The sequence below is a fragment of the Vulpes vulpes genome, chromosome 7 (assembly GCF_048418805.1).
Source record: "Vulpes vulpes isolate BD-2025 chromosome 7, VulVul3, whole genome shotgun sequence".
Taxonomy (NCBI): Eukaryota; Metazoa; Chordata; class Mammalia; order Carnivora; family Canidae; genus Vulpes; species Vulpes vulpes.
In genome coordinates this window covers 59,641,469-59,662,427 of record NC_132786.1, presented here as the reverse complement: position 1 = coordinate 59,662,427, position 20,959 = coordinate 59,641,469, and the positions used below count along the sequence as shown (strand labels likewise).

At 45.1% G+C, this 20,959-nt stretch overlaps 3 pseudogenes; 2 read left to right on the top strand and 1 right to left on the bottom strand.

Annotated features, from left to right (window-relative positions):
• The first annotated feature begins 572 nt into the window (after positions 1-572).
• LOC140599559 (adenosine deaminase pseudogene) lies at positions 573-13,541 on the top strand (annotated as a pseudogene).
• A 776-nt stretch (positions 13,542-14,317) lies between these two features.
• On the top strand, positions 14,318-14,934 carry LOC140599558 (CXXC-type zinc finger protein 1 pseudogene; annotated as a pseudogene).
• Positions 14,935-19,253: 4,319 nt separating this feature from the next.
• LOC140599557 (RNA-binding protein 4B-like) lies at positions 19,254-20,160 on the bottom strand (annotated as a pseudogene).
• Positions 20,161-20,959: the final 799 nt, after the last annotated feature.

Genomic DNA, 20,959 nt, shown 5'->3' with positions numbered 1-20,959 from the left:
AAACCTCCATTCTCCCTACAGCCTCCGTGCAAATTAATGGAAGCTCTTGCCTCATTTTGGGGGGTGGCTCTCCCTTGACTATGTATGGAGCGTCTCCCCCCCCCCTTTTTTTTAGAATGTTTTCCTTCACATGTGTGCCCCTTATTAAAGGAATCATAATGAAAGAGGGACTGGTCATAGGGGTGTTCGGATGGATGGGCCAAGGCGACCTGGGATCTCCAAGTTCAAGTTGAAAAGTCTTCTGGATTACCCAGGGTGAGAATGGGGGTGGCAGGATACACCAGGCCTTCGTAGTTTCTCAGACAACAAGGGTGGCTCCTACCTGGTCTAGGTCTGAGGACCTGCCTCCTTCCTGACACCCCATCCGAGTGCCACTGGGATTGAGTCAGGGGTGTTTTCGGTTGTGGTGATCCTGAGACTCAGGTATTGATGAGGTGAGGCATGTGCAGGCATGTGCAGGCATGTGGGGATGCCTCAGGTCAGGATTTAAGAGATTTTACTTTGGGGCCTGGGGCTGTTATTTGGCACCTGAATTGGTTCCTCCTTGCTGGGGATGGTGCTTCCAATCGGGTATGGGGCTACACGAGAAGGCGGGAGCAGCAGTTCTCTGGTTCTGGAGCATATCCAGAAATACCGCAAAGGCTCCAGAGGGTAAGAACCTCCTCTCTGGCCTCCTGTGCTTGCTGCATCTACTCCTGGGTCCTTAGGGGGGTCTTAGAACAATTTTATTGAGCCTGGTGGGCCATGGATGCCTTCCCTGGGTCTTGCAGGCAGTCACAAATGGTTGCTGGAACCAGAGGTGACTCATAATATTTCCCAGAGGCTCAGGCCTACCAGCGTTAACCACAGTAAAACTACTTAATAGAATGGCACAAAAAAGAGACAGTGTCTTGCACTGCAGATAGGAGCATGAGGGTGCTATGTTGGGTTTTGCAACCAGGAAAACCTATTCATGTTGAAAATACAAGCAAGCCCACCGTTAAAAACACCGCCCGTAGACCGTCCCTCAAAGTAACAAACCTCTTATTAAGTAAAGGAAGATACTCATGTTGACATCACTGCCAGAGGCAGAGAAAGGATACAAGCATATTAGCCGAGCAGAGCAGGTGGTGTAACAATGTGAGGGTCATTTTGCAGGGTGACAGTCAATTCAGTGAGTTATGTCAATAAAAAATATACAAAAAATTTTAAAAACAAAAAGAAAACCCTATCGCTGATGCTAAAAAAAAAAAAAAAAAAAAAAAAAAAAAAAAAGAATTATGTCACAGGCAGAGGACCCAAAGAACATTTCAGCATTTCAGCCTGTGATTCTTTTCATTATTTTCATAAGATTATGTATCATGAAATTAACAATCTTAACGATTTGGAGGTGTAGAGTTCAGTGGTATCAAGTACATTCATACTGTTGTGTCTGATATTTCCCACACATTTCTTCACCCTTCCCTTATAGTCCCTTCACTATTATTTATATTCCCCAAATGAATGAGAACATATAATGTTTGTCCTTCTCCGATTGACTCACTTCACTCAGCATAATACCCTCCAGTTCCGGGGATCCCTGGGTGGTGCAGCGGTTTAGTGCCTGCCTTTGGCTCAGGGCACGATCTTGGAGGCCCGGGATCGAATCCCACGTTGGGCTCCCGGTGCATGGAGTCTGCTTCTCCCTCTGCCTGTGTCTCTGCCTCTCTCTCTCTCTCTGTAACTCTCGTAAATAAATAAAAATTAAAAAAATAAATTAAAAAAATATCCTCCAGTTCCATCCACTCTGAAGCAAATGGTGGGTATTCGTCATTTCTACTGGCTGAGGAATATTCCATTGTATACATAAACCACATCTTTATCCATTATCTTTCGATGGACACCGAGGCTCCATCCACAGTTTGGCTATTGTGGACATTGCTGCTATAAACACCGGGGTGCAGGTGTCCTGGCGTTTCATTGCATCTGTATCTTGGGGTAAATCCCCAACAGTGCAATAGCTCCATCATAGGGCAGGTCTATTTTTACCTCTTTGAGGAACCTCCACACAGTTTTCCAGGGTGGCTGCACCAGTTCACATTCCCACCAACAGTGTAAGAGGGTTCCCTTTTCTCTGCATCCTCTCCAACATTTGTGGTTTCCTGCCTTGTTAATTTTCCCTATTCTCATTGGGGTGACATGAGATCTCAATGTGGTTTTTTTTTTCATTGTGGTTTTGATTTGTATTACCCTGATGGCAAGTGATGCAGAGCATTTTCTCATGTGCATGTTGGCCATGTCCATGTCTTCCTCTGTGAGATTTCTCTTCATGTCTTTTGCCCATTTCATGATTGGATTGTTTGTTTCTTTGGTGTTGAGTTTAAGAAGTTCTTTATAGATCTTGGATACTAGCCCTTTATCTGACATGTCATTTGCAAATATCTTCTCCCATTCTGTAGGTTGTCTTGTAGTTTTGTTGACTGTATCCTTTGCTGTGCAAAAGCTTCTTATCTTGATGAAGTCCCAATAGTTCATTTTTGCTTTTGTTTCTTTTGCCTTTGTGGATGTATCTTGCAAGAAGTTACTGTGGCGAGTTCAAAAAGGGTGTTGCCTTTGTTCTCCTCTAGGATTATGATGGAATCTTGTCTCACATTTAGATCTTTAATCCATTTTGAGTTTATCTTCGCATAAACTCAAAAGAGTTTAAAGAGTGAAAACGTGAAAAGAGTGGTCTAGTTTCATTCTTCTGCATGTGGATGTCCAATTTTCCCAGCACCATTTATTGAAGAGACTGTCTTTCTTCCAATGAATAGTCTTTCCTCCTTTATTGAATATTAGTTCACCATAAAGTTCAGGGTCCACTTCCGGGTTCTCTATTCTGTTCCATTGATCTATGTGTCTGTTTTTGTGCCACGACCGCACTGTCTTGATGACCACAGCTTTGTAGTACAACCTGAAATCTGGCATTGTGATGTCCCCGGATATGGTTTTCTTTTTTAAAATTCCCCTGGCTATTCGGGGTCTTTTCTGATTCCACACAAATCTTAAAATAATTTCTTCCAACTCTCTGAAGAAAGTCCATGGTATTTTGATAGGGATTGCATTAAACGTGTAAATTGCCCTGGGTAACATTGACATTTTCACAATATTAATTCTGCCAGTCCATGAGCATGGAATATTTTTCCATCTCTTTGTGTCTTGCTCCATTTCTTTCAGAAGTGTTCTATAGTTTTTAGGGTATAGATCCTTTACCTCTTTGGTTAGGTTTATTCCTAGGTATCTTATGCTTTTGGGTGCAATTGTAAATGGGATTGACTCCTTACTTTCTCTTTCTTCAGTCTCATTGTTAGTGTATAGAAATGCTACTGGTTTCCGGGCATTGATTTTGTATCCTGCCACGCTACCAAATTGCTGTATGAGTTCTAGCAATCTTGGGGTGGAGGCTTTTGGGTTTTCTATGTAGAGTATCATGTCATTTGTGAAGAGGGAGTGTTTGACTTCTTCTTTGCCAATTTGAATGCTTTTAATGTCTTTTTGTTGTCTGATTGCTGAGGCTAGGACATCTAGTACTATGTTGAATAGCAGTGGTGGGAGTGGACATCCTTAACTTGTTCCTGATCTTAGGGGAAAGGCTCCCAGTGCTTCCCCATTGAGAATGATATCTGCTGTGGGCTTTACGTAGATGGCTTTTAAGATGTTGAGGAATGTTCCCTCTATGCCTACACTCTGAAGAGTTTTGATCAGGAATGGATGCTGTATTTTGTCAAATGCTTTCTCTGCATCTAATGAGAGGATCATATGGTTCTTGGTTTTTCTCTTGCTGATATGATGAATCACATTGATTGTTTTACGAGTGTTGAACCAGCCTTGTGTCCCGGGGATAAATCCTACTTGGTCATGGTGAATAATTTTCTTATTGTGTTGTTGGATCCTATTGGCTAGTATCTTGTTGAGAATTCTTGCATCCATGTTCATCAGGGATATTGGTCTATAATTCTCCTTTTTGGTGGGGTCTTTGTCTGGTTTCAGAATTAAGGTGATGCTGGCCTCATAGAACGAATTTGGAAGTACTCCATCTCTTTCTATCTTTCCAAACAGCTTTAGTAGAATAGGTATGGTTTCTTCTTTAAACGTTTGATAGAATTCCCCTGGGAAGCCATCTGGCCCTGGACTTTTGTGTCTTGGGAGGTTTTTGATGACTGCTTCAATTTCCTCCCTAGTTATTGGCCTGTCAGGTTTTCTATTTCTTCCTGTTCCAGTTTTGGTAGTTTGTGGCTTTCCAGGAATGTGTCCATTTCTTCTAGATTGCCTAGTTTATTGGCGTACAGCTGTTCATAATATGTTTTTAAAATCATTTGTATTTCCTTGGTGTTGGTAGTGATCTCTCCTTTCTCATTCATGATTTTATTAATTTGAGTCTTCTCTCTCTTCTTTTTAATAAGGCTGGCTAATGGTTTATCTATCTTATTAATTCTTTCAAAGAACCAACTCCTGGTTTTGTGGATCTGTTCCACAGTTCTTCTGGTCTCGATTTCATTGAGTTCTGCTCGAATCTGTATTAACTCTCTTTTTCTGCTGGGTGTAGGACCTATTAGCTGTTTTTTCTCTAGCTCCTTTATGTGTAAGGTGAGCTTTTGTATTTGAGTTCTTTCCAGTTTTTGAATGGATGCTTGTATTGCGATGTATTTCCCCCTCAGGACTGCTTTTGCTGCATCCCAAAGATTTTGAACGGTTGTATCTTCATTCTCATTAGTTTCCATGAATCTTTTTAATTCTTCCTTAAATTCCTGGTTGACCCTTTCATCTTTTAGCAGGATGGTCCTTAACCTCCACGTGTTTGAGGTCCTTCCAAACTTCTTGTTGTGATTTAGTTCTAATTTCAAGGCATTATGGTCTGAGAGCATGCAGGGGATGATTCCAATCTTTTGGTATCAGTTCAGACCCGATGTGTGTCCCAGTATGTGGTCTATTCTGGAGAAAGCTCCATGTGCACTTGAGAAGAATGTGTATTCAGTTGAGTTTGGAGGTAAAGTTCTGTAGATATCTGTGAAATCCATCTGGTCCAGTGTATCATTTAAAGCTCTCATTTCTTTGGAGATGTTGTGCTTAGAGGACCTATCGAGTATAGAAAGAGCTAGATTGAAGTCACCAAGTATAAGTGTATTATTATCTAAGTATTTCTTCACTTTGGTTATTAATTGATTTAAATATTTGGCAGCTCCCACATTCGGGGCATACCAAGAAATATCGAATTGTTTATGAAAGGAAGACTGCACTAATGTCTACATTACCATGGGAAAACATTCAGTTATAAAGACATGACTTAGAAGGTAGAATACAAAACTGTTATATTCTATATGATCCCAACTATGTAAAACCAAACTAACCAAAAGATGCCCTAAGAAGGCCAAAAGTCAAAATGTTAGGGGCTGTATTCAAGTAGTGTATCTGCAATGATTTTTCTTTTCTTTTACTTAACTGTCTTTACCAAAATTTTCTCGATTGGGGGCAATTTTTTTTTTTAACTATTAGTTACCAAAAAAAGAAAGCCTGATAGAACTTTTGAATTTCAGTTAATCAATTTAAGTCGGGGCCTATAAGAAAGGATTTGTACATTTATAAAACTATGAAACATTCCAGGCTACTCCCTGAATCCACTGTGTATAATGAGTAACTTCCAAAAGGTAGAGGGCTACCGCCTCTCCCCACCCAGGTGTAAAGTGTCTCCAGATCCTCCTGCCTGATGAAAAATGCCGAACCAGGCAGCCCTGCAAGTCCAGATGAGCCAGTGAGTGGCTCCCCTTAGTGGTCCCTGCTGCCCCAACACTGCTGGCCCCTGGTTAAAACACTGCCAGCATTTAAGGAAACAAAACAAAACAATGCTAAGCCAAACAGAAAGGTAGCAGATTTACCAAAAGTAACAGAAATACTCACACTTAGCAATAACTTATTTACAATATAGTAGTAGCTCCTTAATACTACATCTAAGAGGACAATTATTTTCTCCTATCTTCTGTGCATATGTCAAGTTTCAAAAAAAGCAATCACCACAATAACTGCAGAAAGGTAATCCTGGTTTAGAAACAAAATAAACTACAATAACAGTGGGCAGAGAAAAGCACAAAGTTTAGAAATTTATAAAAAGTTCTTCCTATAAAAGAGATTCCCTTTAAAACATTTGTTTACTGTATACGTTGTAAGGTACCCACCTCCCCACCCCCCAAAAAGGGCAAAACCTTCAAACACTTTCTACCAAAGTATCTGCTGGTTTGTTCATTCAACAAACACTGACTGAAGGCTCATAATGTGTGAGGCACTGGGGTCTCAAAGGAGGAGACAGACTTGTCCCTGCCTTAAGGACATCTCTGTCTTCTGAAAGCAGGAGGCAGACACATCACCTACCACAATACAGCAATTGAAAGCAGATGCCACTGCTTTCTTACAATCAAAGAATATGCTGCAATTCTTATTGAATTACTTACACAGAAGTCCTCACATAGAAACTTTCCTGACTTACTAGGAGGCAAAAACGCAACTATTTGAAGAATACTTCTAGAAGGGACAGGCATTAAGTTACGTCTTGTGATATTTGCCCCGAAACATCATAATGCCTAGTGCAGTCAGTTCACTTTCCTTTAAGCGATGGAGGATTTTTTACTCTGAGAATGAGACCCCTTGAATCTGAGAATGAGTGACCAGTCCTAAATATAGATCAAGACTAGTCAGTACCATCAAAGGCTGAGACTCAGGAGTGCAGATTTCAATTAAAGTACTCAGTCTCCCCTTCCATCTGCTGATTTTCAATGTGCTCCTGTGCCAGCCGCTCCAGGTCTTTCCTTACATTCGGGTGGTCTTCCAAATCGTCCTAGAGGGATCTCACGAGGTCCAGGCTCCTGTGGTTCTCAGCCTTGACTGGGCTTCGGACAACCTGGAGGCACCGCTCCTTCAGAGTATCCCCTGGCAGGGTGGTGTCGCCAAGAATTGGCTGCCCTTCAACATTGAGAGGTGGCACACATAGCTCAGCTGGGTGAACCAGGAGCCCATCATATGTCCCGGCATCTCGGAAGAGCCAAAGGTGACCGCGGTAGCTGTGGATGCGGCCCGTGCCCGGCGGCAGCGTGGGGTAGGGCTGCGGGTCGCCGTGGAGCTGAGCCACACGCGCAGCACGAGGCGTGGGCAGCGGATGCAGAAGACGACCTGGGCCGGCTCCCCGGGCTCCCCGGGCTCCCCGAGCGCAGCACCGGCCGCGGCCGCCGGCTCCTCCACGGTCCCCGCCTTCGGGGCATTACCTCCCGGAGCCTGGACAGCCCGAGGCCGCCGCCGGGGACGTGCGGCCTCACGGGGCGGGGCGGGGCGTGCGGGCCCCGAGCTCTTTTCATTTGCTGAACTAGAACTGTCCCCATTGAACACACCCCATTGCCTCTCTGCACCCCATCCCCTGAGGACCACCATACACCACCCTGCCTCTGTGAACCTGACGTGTATAAGAAGAATCACACAGTATTTTTCTTTTGTGAATGGCTTATTACGCTTAGCATAATGCCCTGCAGGTTCACCGATGTTCTGGAATCTGTACATCATAATCTCCTTCCTTTGTAAGCCTGAGCAATACGCTATTATATGGATATATCTCATCTTGCTTATCAATTTATCGGTAGCCTATGGTTTAGCTTAAACACATAATATGAATGGATGTTTCTAAAAATGTGGAGGTTTCTTAAATGCGTTGGTCCTACCCCTGTGAATGATGACAAATTGTTAGCCTAGGTGAGATGGAGAGGGATCCGGAGAGGCGAGGAGGATATAAGTCTACCATCTCTATGGAAATATATCACTTTGTAAAAACAAAAACAAAACCAAAACAAAGCAAAAAAACATAATCAGGTATTTCTCTAGAGGATCACGCTGGCAAAGGAAATCTTCCTCAGGGCTCCCCTTCATCACAGACCCCGTCACTGTCTCTAGAGGGGGACATGCAATATTTCAAGGGGCTCATTGGAGGAACACACTCAAACTCATACACTGGGGACATGAAGCAGTGTGTAAATTATGAATTATAGGTCTGTTGGAGAACCCTCCATAATCATCTTCCAAAAAATCTGACCTCTTTCATGAAAAGAGAGACTATACAATGTCATATGGCATCAACAACAAAAATAATCCATGATAAAAATTTATTGATAAAAATAATCAATTATAATAGTCATCATGAATAATAGTAATTCCACTGCTATTAATATGGGACATAATGATAAATAAGGAGGTTGGGTATAGAATCCTCTAAGTGAATGATAACGTGACTGTGCTGGGCCTTACAGGGTGGAGAGTTTAAAGCCCTGCGTGTGCACATGACATCTGTAACAGGAGGCAGAGATGAGCAACAGGAGGGAAAAAGCCAGCCAGAATGAGGGTCTAGGCCAACTTGGGAAATTGCATGCAGACCCCTTGAGGGAAAGCCCATGGGGCAGAGGGGGTGCAGCAGGACAGCCACCAGATTTCAGGAGCTTGGTCTGTGGCAGGCCAGGCAGGACCCCACGTCCACACCTGCACAGAAGAGCCCAGCGTCAAGTGGACATTCAAGCTGCCTTTTCTATTCCCACCCTCTCTGCCCAACATCCCTTCTGTTTCTTTTCCCCTTAGACCCTGGAGCTCCAGGACTCTAAGTTCACATCTCCGAGGTCACTTAAAGTATTTGCAGAGGATCAGATGGGCGTGGGCTGGAGGAGGGTGTCACCCACGATACTCCCATACTAGCAGGGAGGACATTGCCTTCCGAGTGGTTGCCAAGCTCCCTTGGAAGACGGAGAGTAGTCGTGGGATGGACAGGATGGGCGTTCACAATCTCTGTGCCTTCCGGTACTGCACCAGCAGCCTCTCCTGTGTACCTGAGAGGACTTAGATCTCCAGAGTTTCGGGCTGGCCTAGGGAGCCTTTTCTGTACCTACGATGTTAGCTACAGTGGCTCTAGGATTCCAGATCAGATAACCTCATGTGGATGTTCATATGGACAGAGACACCAGGTCCCACCTTTCCAAGAAGGCAAGAGTGATTATGGGGACCCCTGATGTGACTACTGTTGTGGCAGTTCTGTTCATCCAAGGACAACTTTCCAGGACTTCTAGGCTGGCACAAGCAGCCAGTGGGCCCTAGAGGGAATTTTGAATTTTAACAGAGGCATATGTGTAAAGGATGTCCTTCAGGATGCTCCTGTGGTATCGAGGGCTGGTCCTGCTTCTGGAGGCTGACTTGGAATATTTCAAGATGCTGCTCCTGAGCAAAATAAATATCATGTAGTGCAGAAGGGGTTGCTTTCCTGTGGAGAAACTCTACTGAAGGTTGTATATCAAACAACTGCAAAAACAATTCATGGCAAGAACATAATGAAAATAATGATGAATAACAAGATCACAGAAATGATCATAGTTAGGGAATTGTCATTGCTAATGATAATCATAACCTAACGAGATGGGGGATCAGAAGACAGGTTTCCCTAAGTGAGGGGCACAGGAATATCATTTTTCTTTTTTTTTTCTTTTTTAAAAGAATGTATTTATTCACAGAGACCCAGAGAGAGACAGAGAGAGAGAGACAGAGAGAGAGAGAGGCAGAGACACAGGCAGAGGGAGTCCCAGGCTCCATGCAGGGAGCCCAACGTGGGACTCAATCCCGGGTCTCCATGATCAGGCCCTGGGCCGCAGGCAGCGCTAAACAGCTGCACCACCGGGGCTGCCCAGGAATATCATTTTTCATGAGGTAGTTGGAGTCACTGTTCTAGATTCAACAGTGAAATATGTGCCATGTGGGCAAAGCCTGTTAGCAAATAAAAAAAAGAAGCCCAACCCAGTGGTGGGCATTAGGTCTAGTGTGCCAACCATGGAAGAAGGGCCTGTGGGCAAAGGTAGAAGGACCTTGGTCCGGGGCCCTGAAGACCCCTCCCACCTTCCAGGAGCAAGGACAGCTGGTTGACAGGGTGTGGCTCCATGTAAGGACAGACACGGGACCCAATCCACACCCGGTATGCAGAAGCCCCACTAGAACCAACATTGAGCTCCTAGTGTTCTGTTACCCTTTGTATGCTAGCTGCCTCTCTGCCACCTGTTTTTTCTTTGCCAGGCCCATCAGCTTCAGACATCTCGAGGTCCCTGTATGGGCCAGTTATTACAGAACTTATTCCCTTCTGACCTGCAGGGTGGGACAGGAAATGGTAGGATCCATGCATAAGCTTCCCGGAGGACTTTGTCAACAGAGGCAGAGTTTGACTCAGCTGCAAAGAGCCACCTGCCTCAAGGCAACTGCTCCCCAGAGTGAGTGACAGGCAATGATTATTCACAGAGGCCACTCGGCTTCCATTTAGGATAAGTGTATGGGTCCTGCTTGTTCCTCAGCACCCTGTGGGGTGGGCTGATGCTGTGAGGTTGCCCAGTGGTCAGACTTCTCCCTCTGCCTGTGTTTCTTCCTCCCCACCCTTTCCAACCATGTTCGCCTTGATGTCACTGCCTAGGAAACACCCAGCTCCCTGAACTCCATCTCATCTGCAGTCGGGGACAACAGAGGAAAGACTCCAGGGAAGACAGGGCCTGCACCCAAGAGGAATCAAATTCTACTGAGGCTGAAACTAACATAAAGACTGATGACACTGTGTGTGACAGTGTTTTGTTGATTGAAGCATTTGAATTGTGAACAAGGAAGAGGTCCACGAATTAATGGGGACCAAAAAATCAGATGGGTGTGGGCGGAGGAGACAAGTTGATTAGGGGACCTTACCTCTTCTTGGATTGCAAAGAAGATAAGAGAGAAGTAGGTGGAAATATATGGAGATTGAAGCATTTTTGTTTTTCAATGCAAATTTCAGTCTGGGTGATGCCATCACTTGTTGCAATATTAGGAGGGAGAATCGGATTGGGGAGGAGTACTTTCAAATAAAGTGTATATGTTTTAAATTATACAGATATATGTAAGTATACAGAAAATATATCTAAAATTCATGATACAGAAAGAATAGGAACCCAACACAAATGTAGAAATAAATTGCCTGAGATGAAAGGTAATTCCTTTCCTGTTCTGAGGGAGATGACTGAAAGTGTGAAAAATGTTAAATCTAGTGGTTGAAAGCATCTACATCCCAAATTATCTACTTCATTTATGAAATAATTTATACACCATCTGATGAAGGTGAAAGTAGCATCCACGGGGACTACATGACAATGGCAAAGGTCTGACGTACTCTTTGACGAGCAGAAAAGGAACTGGAATGCGTGGCTTACTAGGCCTGCCAAGCATTTTTGGAGAAAGAAATAAAATGACATCACATACAATGGGATATTTACTATGTCCTCTGGTGTAGTTATTTCCTCTTGGAAATTTTAAGGAATTTTAAGCCAGAAGAGCCTATCTCTACAGCTGTTAAGAATCCCACTCAAATGTGTAAATTGACTGTGAATGGCCTGGAAACAAAGTTATTGACCATATTTTATCATATGATACTGTTTTCATTTCTCCTCTAACCAAGAAATAAAATATAAGATTGTTTTCTCCATTTTCTTTGGATTATTAATAAATTCTTTTTTAAATTTATTTTTTAACGATGTTCAATTTGCCAACATATAAAATAACACCCTGTTCTCCTCTGGCTGGCGGTGGGGGTGGGGGCGGGGGGTGGCCCCGGAGGTGGAGGCGGAACAGGGGATGGGCGGGTGGGGTCCGCTACATGAAAGGGGGCGCTGGCTGCAGATGAGGGGTGACCCGGTGAGAGGATGTGTCCTGTGCCTGAAGTTCTTCTCTCTAGAGACTCCTGACGCTGTTGCTTTTTTGTTTGGAAGTTTGTTTGTTTGGTTTTTTGTTGTTGTTGTTTTCATACAGGTTTGCTTTTATGTCCACACTCAGCCCATTGAGAGAACCTGGCACAACCTGAATGGCCCCAGGACCCTGTGGAGCGCGGCCTCCCTGTTGCGTCCTGCACGCAGCCACACTGGCCCAGGCACATGGGACAGACAAGTCCTTGAGGGGAGACGGCTTGGCTGTGCACCTCAGGAGGCCGAGGGGCCACTGTGGCCGTGCACGAGAGTGGGATTAACAAATGCTGGTGGCGTGATTTTAAAAACCTCAAACAAGAAAAATCTTAAAGTAGTGCCTTTCATCCTCCACGTGCAAGTAGTGCCTTCCACGAACCTTATTCCCTTGCCCTTTTGCAATGTGCAGGAATGAGTGAGTGGCTGGCGTCCGATGCTCTCTAGGTCAGACTCCTCCCCCGCACAAGAAATTACAGTCACGTGAAGCAAACTGCCCTTTGTCTTGAAAGAAATTGTTTCAAAAGAAAAGTTTTTTTAAAAGATTTGTTTGATGTTATCAGCCTCGTTCTTATCAACTTGAAATGTTGGCATTTTCTAACTGTGTTTTGTTGGCTACAGTAATTCAGTATTCCTGTCAAAATTGAAAAGTGCCCTAATTGAATGTGTTTGAATGTTATCCTTGCACAGTTCTTTATATTGAGAGACAAAATGTTTTACCTCACTGTTGGACATACATGCCAAGCTTTTCAACTTTAGGAGAAAAAAAAATCATATTTTCCTGTATTGTAAATTTTAGACTATTTCATATACATTGTGTTAAAACTGCCACATCAATTTTAATGTAGAGATTCTGCAAATCCTAGGGGAGGTGGTGGCCCTGGTGAGCCAGAGCCTGTAGGAGGGAGAACGGGACTTCAAGGTGAAAGTGAGGTCCATCCTGTGCTGCCTGCACCACCAGCCCAACTGGTCCCTGGAGGTGGTGGAGCTGTGTCCGAAGTACCAGCAGACTGTGGTGGCCATCGACCTGGCAGGAGATGAGACCATTAAAGGGAGCAGTGTCTTCCCGGGACACGTGAAGGCCGACGAGGAGGCTGTGAGGAGAGGCATCCACCGCACTGTGCACGCAGGGGAGGTGGGCTTGGCGGAGGTGGTCCAAGAGGCTGTGGACGCGCTCAAGACGGAGAGGCTGGGCCACGGCTACCACACGCTGGAGGACGAGGCCCTTTATGCCAGGCTGCGGCAGGAAAACATGCACTTCGAGATCTGCCCCTGGTCCAGCTACCTCACAGGCGCCTGGAAGTCGGACACGGAGCACACGGTGGTTCGGCTCAAAAATGACCAGGCTAACTACTCCCTCAACACGGATGACCCACTCATCTTCAAGTCCACTCTGGACACGGATTATCAGATGACCAAACAGGGATGGACTTTACCAAGGAGGAGTTGAAGAGACTGAACATCAATGTGGCAAAGTTTAGTTTCCTCCCAGAAGATGAAAAGAAGCAGCTTCTTGATCTGCTCTCTAAAGCCTATGGGATGCTATCTTTGGATGCTGCAGCATCCCTGCAGACATATGGCCACCTCTCCAAGCCCTCCCCCTGGGGACGGAGCCTCAGTTCTCTGGGGTTGAACGGCACTCACCTTTACTCTTTCAAGGAGGACGATGATGACCATAGTCAACTTCTGCTGCTCTTGAAGCCATGTGCCTTTCTCTACACAGGAATACCTGGGCACACCACATCTCTCCTGACTACGGGCCAGAGTCTGGTTGAATCTGAAGCCTCCCTCCTATAGTGACGCATGCTGAAAATGTGGTGCTCAATAAAGAAGCCAATGGGTGGTATTGTGGGAAAAAAAAAAAAGGGAGATGATCATCTTTCTTTATTTTTTATTTATTTTATTTTTTTTTTTTTTTGGAGGACTGACTTTATTTATTAGGGAACCAAGGACAGATCACGTACCCTGGAACCTGGGTTATGCAGGAAGGTAGAAAATATCTACAGTGACTGGGTGACAGAACGGAGCACAACACAAGGTCCCAGGCCAGCCCACCATGGGAAACTGCCCCACTCACTGCACGGAAGACTAAAACCGAGTGGTTTTAGCAGCTGCCCCAAGACTCCAGTAATGATGAAATGGAACAAGGATTCTATACGGCTCCCCTCAGCTTCCCTGGAGAGAGTGGATGTAAATAGGTCAGAGGCCTGTCCGTGACAAAGTGGGGCAGCCAAGGCTGCCTCTGTCCTGGCCACTTGGGGCTGGAGCAAAGGCAAGCCTGGCCTCCCCCCGGGGCAGATGGCAAGGCCAGTCAAATCCACAAGCCGCCTCACGGGCTGGGGGAGGTTGGAAGATGTGGCATCAGGGAAGCGTTCCCACACCAGGTATCCATCCCTCAGAACAGCCGTGGATCCACGGTGACCCTGCTCACCCCACTGCCTCCACAGGGGTATGGAAACAACCCCTGCAGCCCACACTGAAAGTGTGACAAGGCTGGAGGAGAAGGTAGGAGGCCAGGGAAGCCTGGGGTGTGGAGCCGCCAACAGAAGTGGAGCCCTGGAGGCTTCTGTGAAATGGGCCGACAAGTGTCCCCAACTTCATGTGCACCCACAATCCCAGAATGGCCCCTTGTTTGGAAAAGCAATGAGGGTGACAGTGGTGACACGGACCTGCAGATCTTCTGCGTCTCCACGGGCACCCTATCAACCCACGTGTTGCCTTGCGCCACATGGAGCGCTGCTACGCCAAGGATGAGAGCCAGACGTCCTTTGGGTCCATGTACCCCACAAGCATTGAGGGAGCTACACGACTCTTCTGTGATGTCTACAACCCTCAGAGCAAGACATCCTGGTAACGGCTCCAGGCGCTGTGCCCAAGCACTCCCGGGACCCCAAAGTGCCAGCTGATGAGATATGTGGGTGCCCTCTTGTACGTGATGTCTGAGCTCACGGGTGACTTCTGCCGCCTGCCCAAACGCCAGTGTACCCGCATTACTGCTGGGAAAAGTTGCGGCTGCTGGAGTGGACCTGGAGCGTGTGCGCGTGTGGCACAAGCTGGATGAGCTGTTTGAGCAGGAATGCACCGTTCGCACGGCCATGACTGACCGGGCAGGATTACTGGCCTGATGCTGCACCACACGATCCAGCATGATCCGCTCACTACCGCCCCACGCTCCAGTGCTGACCACTGAGCCTCACTGGCCCCGAAGTCCCCAGGCCCTGCATTCCAGGCTCGGGAGCCCCCCCGAATCCCCCGTTTGTCTGCTCTGCCATTCATCTGTTTCTCCAATGGTCCCTGAGTTTCTCCCTGTGCTCATCCACCATTTGACTACCCAGCTGCCCTTATCAGAGGTTCTCTGGATATTCTTCTGTCCTTCTCTGTCCCTCTGTCTCTCCATTCTCTTGTGCCTGGGTGGGACTGTGCAGTTTGCTCACTGTTGCCTCCCCTCTCCCTGGTTTTGTTAATAAAATTTTGAAGAACCAGAAAAAAAAAAAAAAAAGATGATCTCTACAGGGATAAATGCTGTAAAGCCTGAAGCTCAATCAATTGATGTTGAAAACTCTTAAAGGGAGTAAAGGCTTGATCTGAATGGTCTAGAACATGTACTATAATTTATTTTTTTTAATTTTTATGATAGTCACACAGAGAGAGAGAGAGAGAGAGAGGCAGAGACATAGGCAGAGGGAGAAGCAGGCTCCATGCACCAGGAGCCCGACGTGGGATTCGATCCCGGGTCTCCAGGATCACGCCCTGGGCCAAAGGCAGGCGCTAAACTGCTGCGCCACCCAGGGATCCCATGTACTGTAATTTAATAGAAGAGATGGTCGTCTTAATATTTAATGATTTAAAAGAACTTCTCAGTCCATGCGAAGAGTACAGTCCAAGGATAAATCAAATTTCTGAACGCATTTTATGCTACATATGTGTATACTTTGCGATCCTCAGGTGTTCATGCCAAATATTCTCTTTCAATAAGTCCTTCAATACGTTTCTTAATAACAACTGGACTTGGTAAGAATCGAGCCTTCACCTGCTGAGTTACCTCTGCTACTAACACGCTGTGCTGCATCTTCTTTCTGTATTTCATTGTCCGCACGATAGCAGCTTTGATCTCATGTTTTCTGTCGTCATCTACTTTCTGCCTCGTTTCTTTCCTTTCTGGGTCAGATTCACCTTGTTTGGCAGCAACTGTTTGAATCATGACTCTGTGTAGTTTGGATGTGAACTGATCATTAACTGTGAATATGTGGCCATTTTCTATTTCCTTGGACTTGGGTTCTTTTGTAAGAACCCGCTGTGTTGGTTTACCACAGGCGAGGGACTGCAGGGCTCTAGCAAGGTCTCTTTCAGGGATATCTGTTTCTTGTTGAATTTCCTCAAATGTGTATTTTTCTCTGGATGATTGAATTCATACATCTTTTATTCTTCTTTTGGCAAACATCAGATAATATGAGCAAAACCATATTTCTTGCTCACTAGAGTTACATACATTCTTTTTTGCTTTATATAAGTTTGTAAACATATGTTGAGTGGATAAAATTCTTGGCTAAGGACATACTCTGACATATACTTTTCTGAGTTAGGAGAAAAGAAAGCTTATGAAACTTCCATTAGACCATAATCACACAGCAAACTAAATTAGTCTCTGCTGTTTTTAAATTAACATCTGCCATTTTTTAAAGACTTCAGTTTTTGGTTACAGCTAAAATGATTTTTATCTGAAGTTTATGAAAGAACAGAAGCTGACCACACAAATCTTACTCATAAGCATATTGGCCGTTTCAAAATAAAAAATAATAAAAATAAACCTATAATCAAGGAAATTCCACTCATCTTATTAGAAAAAAAATAGCTACGAATGTTATTGTAAATATAGATGGCAATTTGTAATAACTAGGCTTCATGATATTTGCTTTACTCCTTAATGCTTCTCTTTTGATTTTAAACTAACAGATTACTTCATAATAAAGGCAAGCCATTTAGCATTTTATAATTTAATTCTTTTATAAATTTCAGACCCCAAAAATTTCAGATCAAGTATTACAAAACAGTCAGCCTTCAGAATATATTTTGTTTGGCAGACAGAATGGTTTTTCTTCTTTTGAATTGGAATACCTTCATGCAGTACGTAACTTGCTCTAAGCTGACCCATCCCTACTAGCTTCCCACATTGTCACCAGCCGGGCATGTGAGGCTGACACCCGTTTTTAATATTATAAAACTCAGTATTAACCTACAAAAATTAAGTTGCATTCATGGAGCAAAAATTCAAATATATCATAAACTTCATGCTAAGTCTTAATACTCGTTCCTAATTTGGGAAAAATAGATCAAACCCAAAAGGACTCATCTTACTAATACTTAGTTACATAAAACATTATCAATAAGAAATGTTTCTATATATGGATACTGTCTTCTTAGAATAGTGTTAACAGTAACCTGAAATCTGAGGTAGATGAATCATTTATATCACAGAGTATTATATACTGTCTCTCCTATACAGTCTTGGCTCCCAAACAGTGGGCTTCAACTTCATCCCTACATATAATATAAACATTCTCAAATATTTGAAATAAAGGAAAGGTGTCATTAATAAGGCTAACTAAAATTACAACAAAGGCTTTCTTCTAATCCTAGAGGATGAAACAAAAAGAGAGGTCTTGTAAAACAAATTGGAAATGAGGAAGAATTTGAAGTCAAGTTGGCCCTGGACCCTTTTACATTGCTACTCCTTCTCTTTGTTCAAGTTAAAGAATAAGAGAGACCACCAACTGCTCCTTAGTGGAACAGGCTGCAAAGAAAACAAAGCAGCTAAGTGATGATGAGGAAAACAAAGAATATAAAAATTTGTAGTTATGAAGATGATCAAGAAATGATGGAGCTCCTGGCTGGCTCAGTTGGTAGGGCATGCAACTCTTTATCTATCTCAGGGTCATGAATTCAAGCCCTATGTTGGGCAGAGAGATTACTTAAAAAAACTTAAAAATAAACTAAAAAATAAAAGACATTAAAAAAACTGTAAAAAAAATGATAGTAGTAATTGTATTCTGAAGTTTAAGAAACAGCAAGGAGTAACAAATAAATTAGAGAGACAGTAATCTCCCTGTTTTTTTTTTTTTTGCTTCCACTCCATTTTAATTTGAATACAAATACAGAAAGAATCATGTCTTCTGCTCATAACTCACTCTTTGACTATAGAATAAGTCAAAACTTGTAAATGCATCATTGAAAACATATTAACACTCCACCTGCAGCCTTTGAGATTTCAGCCATAGTTCACTACCAGTGTTGTGTGAGAAAGCCATATAATTTCATGTCTCCTTGTTTCTCTTTATGCTGCTCTGCCTCAGAAACCCCTTTTTTCCTCTCCTGGGTAGCTCAGTGGTTGAACACCTGCCTTCGGCCCAGGGCATGATCCTGGAGACACGGGATCGAGTCCCACTTCGGGCTTCCTGCATGGAGCCTGCTTCTCCCTCTGCTTGTGTCTCTGTCTCTCTCTCTGTGTCTCTCATGGATAAATCAATAAAATCTGAGTTGCTCAGTCGGTTACGCATCCACCTTGACCTTGGCTCAGGTCATGATCTCTTGGTTGTCGGATAAAGCCAGATGCCAAGCTTTGCATGTTTGGCAAGAAGTCTGCTTGGAACGCTTTGTCTCTCCTTCTGTCTTTCCCCCTGCTCGTACTCTCCCTCTTTCTCTCACTTTTTTTTTAAGTGTTAGAAACGTTTATTTGTCAAAATATTAAAGAAAAGTGGGAGGGGTGAAGTAAAACAAGGCTAAATTTCAGCTAATGCTGCACCACGATCACAGGTCAGACATAAAAGAAAACAAACAAACAAAACAACAACCTCCACCCCAAACCCCAATGGTCCTAGCAGTTTCAGAAGATTAGCTTCAATGTTAGAGTCCAGAGCTAACAGAAGAGTAAAAGGTCTCTTGCCACTACATGGTCATTTTAAAGGGAAAGGAGATGTTGCAGGTAGACAGGGAGAAGGGTTCAATTCCTAAGGAAAGCAAGATAAGAGGGGGTTCCACTGTACAGGAAAAAGGGGATGCCAGCATAATCCTTACCTAGGGCTGCTCAGAGGCTGAGAATATAAGGAATGGAATGAAAGGCTACAGGGACTAGTATCAAGAGGAAAGAAAAGTCAACTTAGAAGAATTAAATTAAGAAAGAAAACACAGTTGGTCAGAAACTCCTTTGTTTACTGAAACATGAAGCAATGGAAACATCCCGGCAAGGGGGATGCGCGGAGCAAGTTCTCATATATGACCGCAGCCCGAGGGTTCAGTCCGCAATGATCCTACCTCCAGTTTTTTTTTTTTAATTTATTTATGACAGTCAGAGAGAGAGAGAGAGAGAGAGAGAGAGGCACAGACACAGGCAGAGGGAGAAGCAGGCTCCATGCACTGGGAGCCTGATGTGGGATTCGATCCCGGGTCTCCAGGATCGAGCCCTGGGCCAAAGGCAGGCGCCAAACATCAGAACCACCCAGGGATCCCCCTACCTCCAGTTTTTAAAAGGCTGAGCACCGCGCTCGGTCCACATATGCTCCCGCTCACACCGGGCCATGTCATACAGAGAATTCTGTGCAGCTGCTGAAGCCTGCGACAGCTCACTCTCTGGCCCATAACCGTAGCCCTCTCCAACCGTGGGGAGCACAGCTGCAGCACGACACAGGGGGCTCCTGTCCCTTCCATAATAGGACGAGGTGTTGGCAGCGGCAGCAGCCATAGAGCCCAAGTGGCAGCAGCCCCTGAGCTCGGCAACAGGTGTCTGTCGTAGGGATAACAGAAGTGGGGTTGAGGTGACTGGTCACAGCTGTGCTCTGGACTTGAGGCAGATGGGACATGGACTGCTCCGCCTAGTTGTACGCAGAGGCTGCTGCTGCCGCTGCCACTGCCTCATAAGAGCGGACCCGGTAACGCTTCTAGGAGTCAAGTGCTCCATATGCATCGTTGTAACACATGGATTCCCCGCAGCCCATGGGGAAGGCGTGCGCACTGCTCCATACTGTCCGTTATACTGCTCGGTAAAGTCCGCCACATGACCTGTACAATCTACTGGACACTCTTTTGACCAGTGCCCCTCTTTCCCATCGGTGTGATAGCAGCCACTCTGGTCTCCCATCCCAGGGGCAGTCCGAACTCGGCTTGTGGATAACTGCACTGGAGGCTCATTTGACACCTTGTAGCTTAAATAGGAGTGGTTTGAGGAGACAGTGTGTGCCTCAGTTCCCCTGGCTGCTTGTGGTCTCCAGGGGAGGTGGGATTTTATTTATTGAGTCCTTCCTGTAAGGCCAGCACTATGTATCCTGAGAAGCAAAATGAGGGTCTGGCCATGATTTGTAATGTTGGAACACCAAGGAGGACAAGTGGTGTCCCAGGGAGGCCTTGCATTGTGGCCTTACTGCATGTGGGGACCATCTGTGATTTTGGTTTATATTTGGGGTGTCTCTGAGGCAAGAGTGCCCTGAGTTCCTTACCCTAAAAGGAACAACTCTTAGACAGTGGCCCAAGAGTTTGTAAGAGGTGCTGATGGAGCCATTTGCTGACCAGGGCATCCAGTGCTAAATGGCAGCCTAAAGCTTGGCTTCTTTTGCTGACTGTTGGGTGGGTTGTGTCCTTTATTAGGGACGTAAATATTCCACATGAGCTCCCCCCTGTAGCATGGTGCTCATACCATCCATAAAGTAGACAAACTCCATTGCAGTTCACTCAGTTGATGTCATTGGGGCTCCCTACATAGCCAAGGGGACTGGGGAGGGGTGACCTCCTCTGGTATGGTGGCATCCAGCAAGGGACTGAGGAAGAACAGGGGAGACCTCCCCCTGCAGGTGGAATAAGCCAGTGGCCTCAAGCTTGAGTCTCTCCTGCATTGAGGAGACCTCAGTAGCTATGCCTCCCAAGGCTCAATGCACAGCTGGATGTGGAGGGTCACACGCCAGTGTCTATAGGAACCTCTCTTTCCAGGAGAGCCCAGGATGTGGGCAGCATTTGTTACTTGGTTGGTGTATAGTGTAGACAAGGAGGATATTTTCTTGCATCTGAGGGCCTTGGGCACTGTATGTCCATTATGGATATGTGGGCCAGAAAAAAAAAATGGCAAGTCCATTGCTTGTCGTGGGAAACAAGTCCGACCTAGAGGAGAGAGGCAGGTGCCCATCGAAGAGGCGAGGACTAAAGCAGAGGAGTGGGGCGTGCAGTACGTGGAG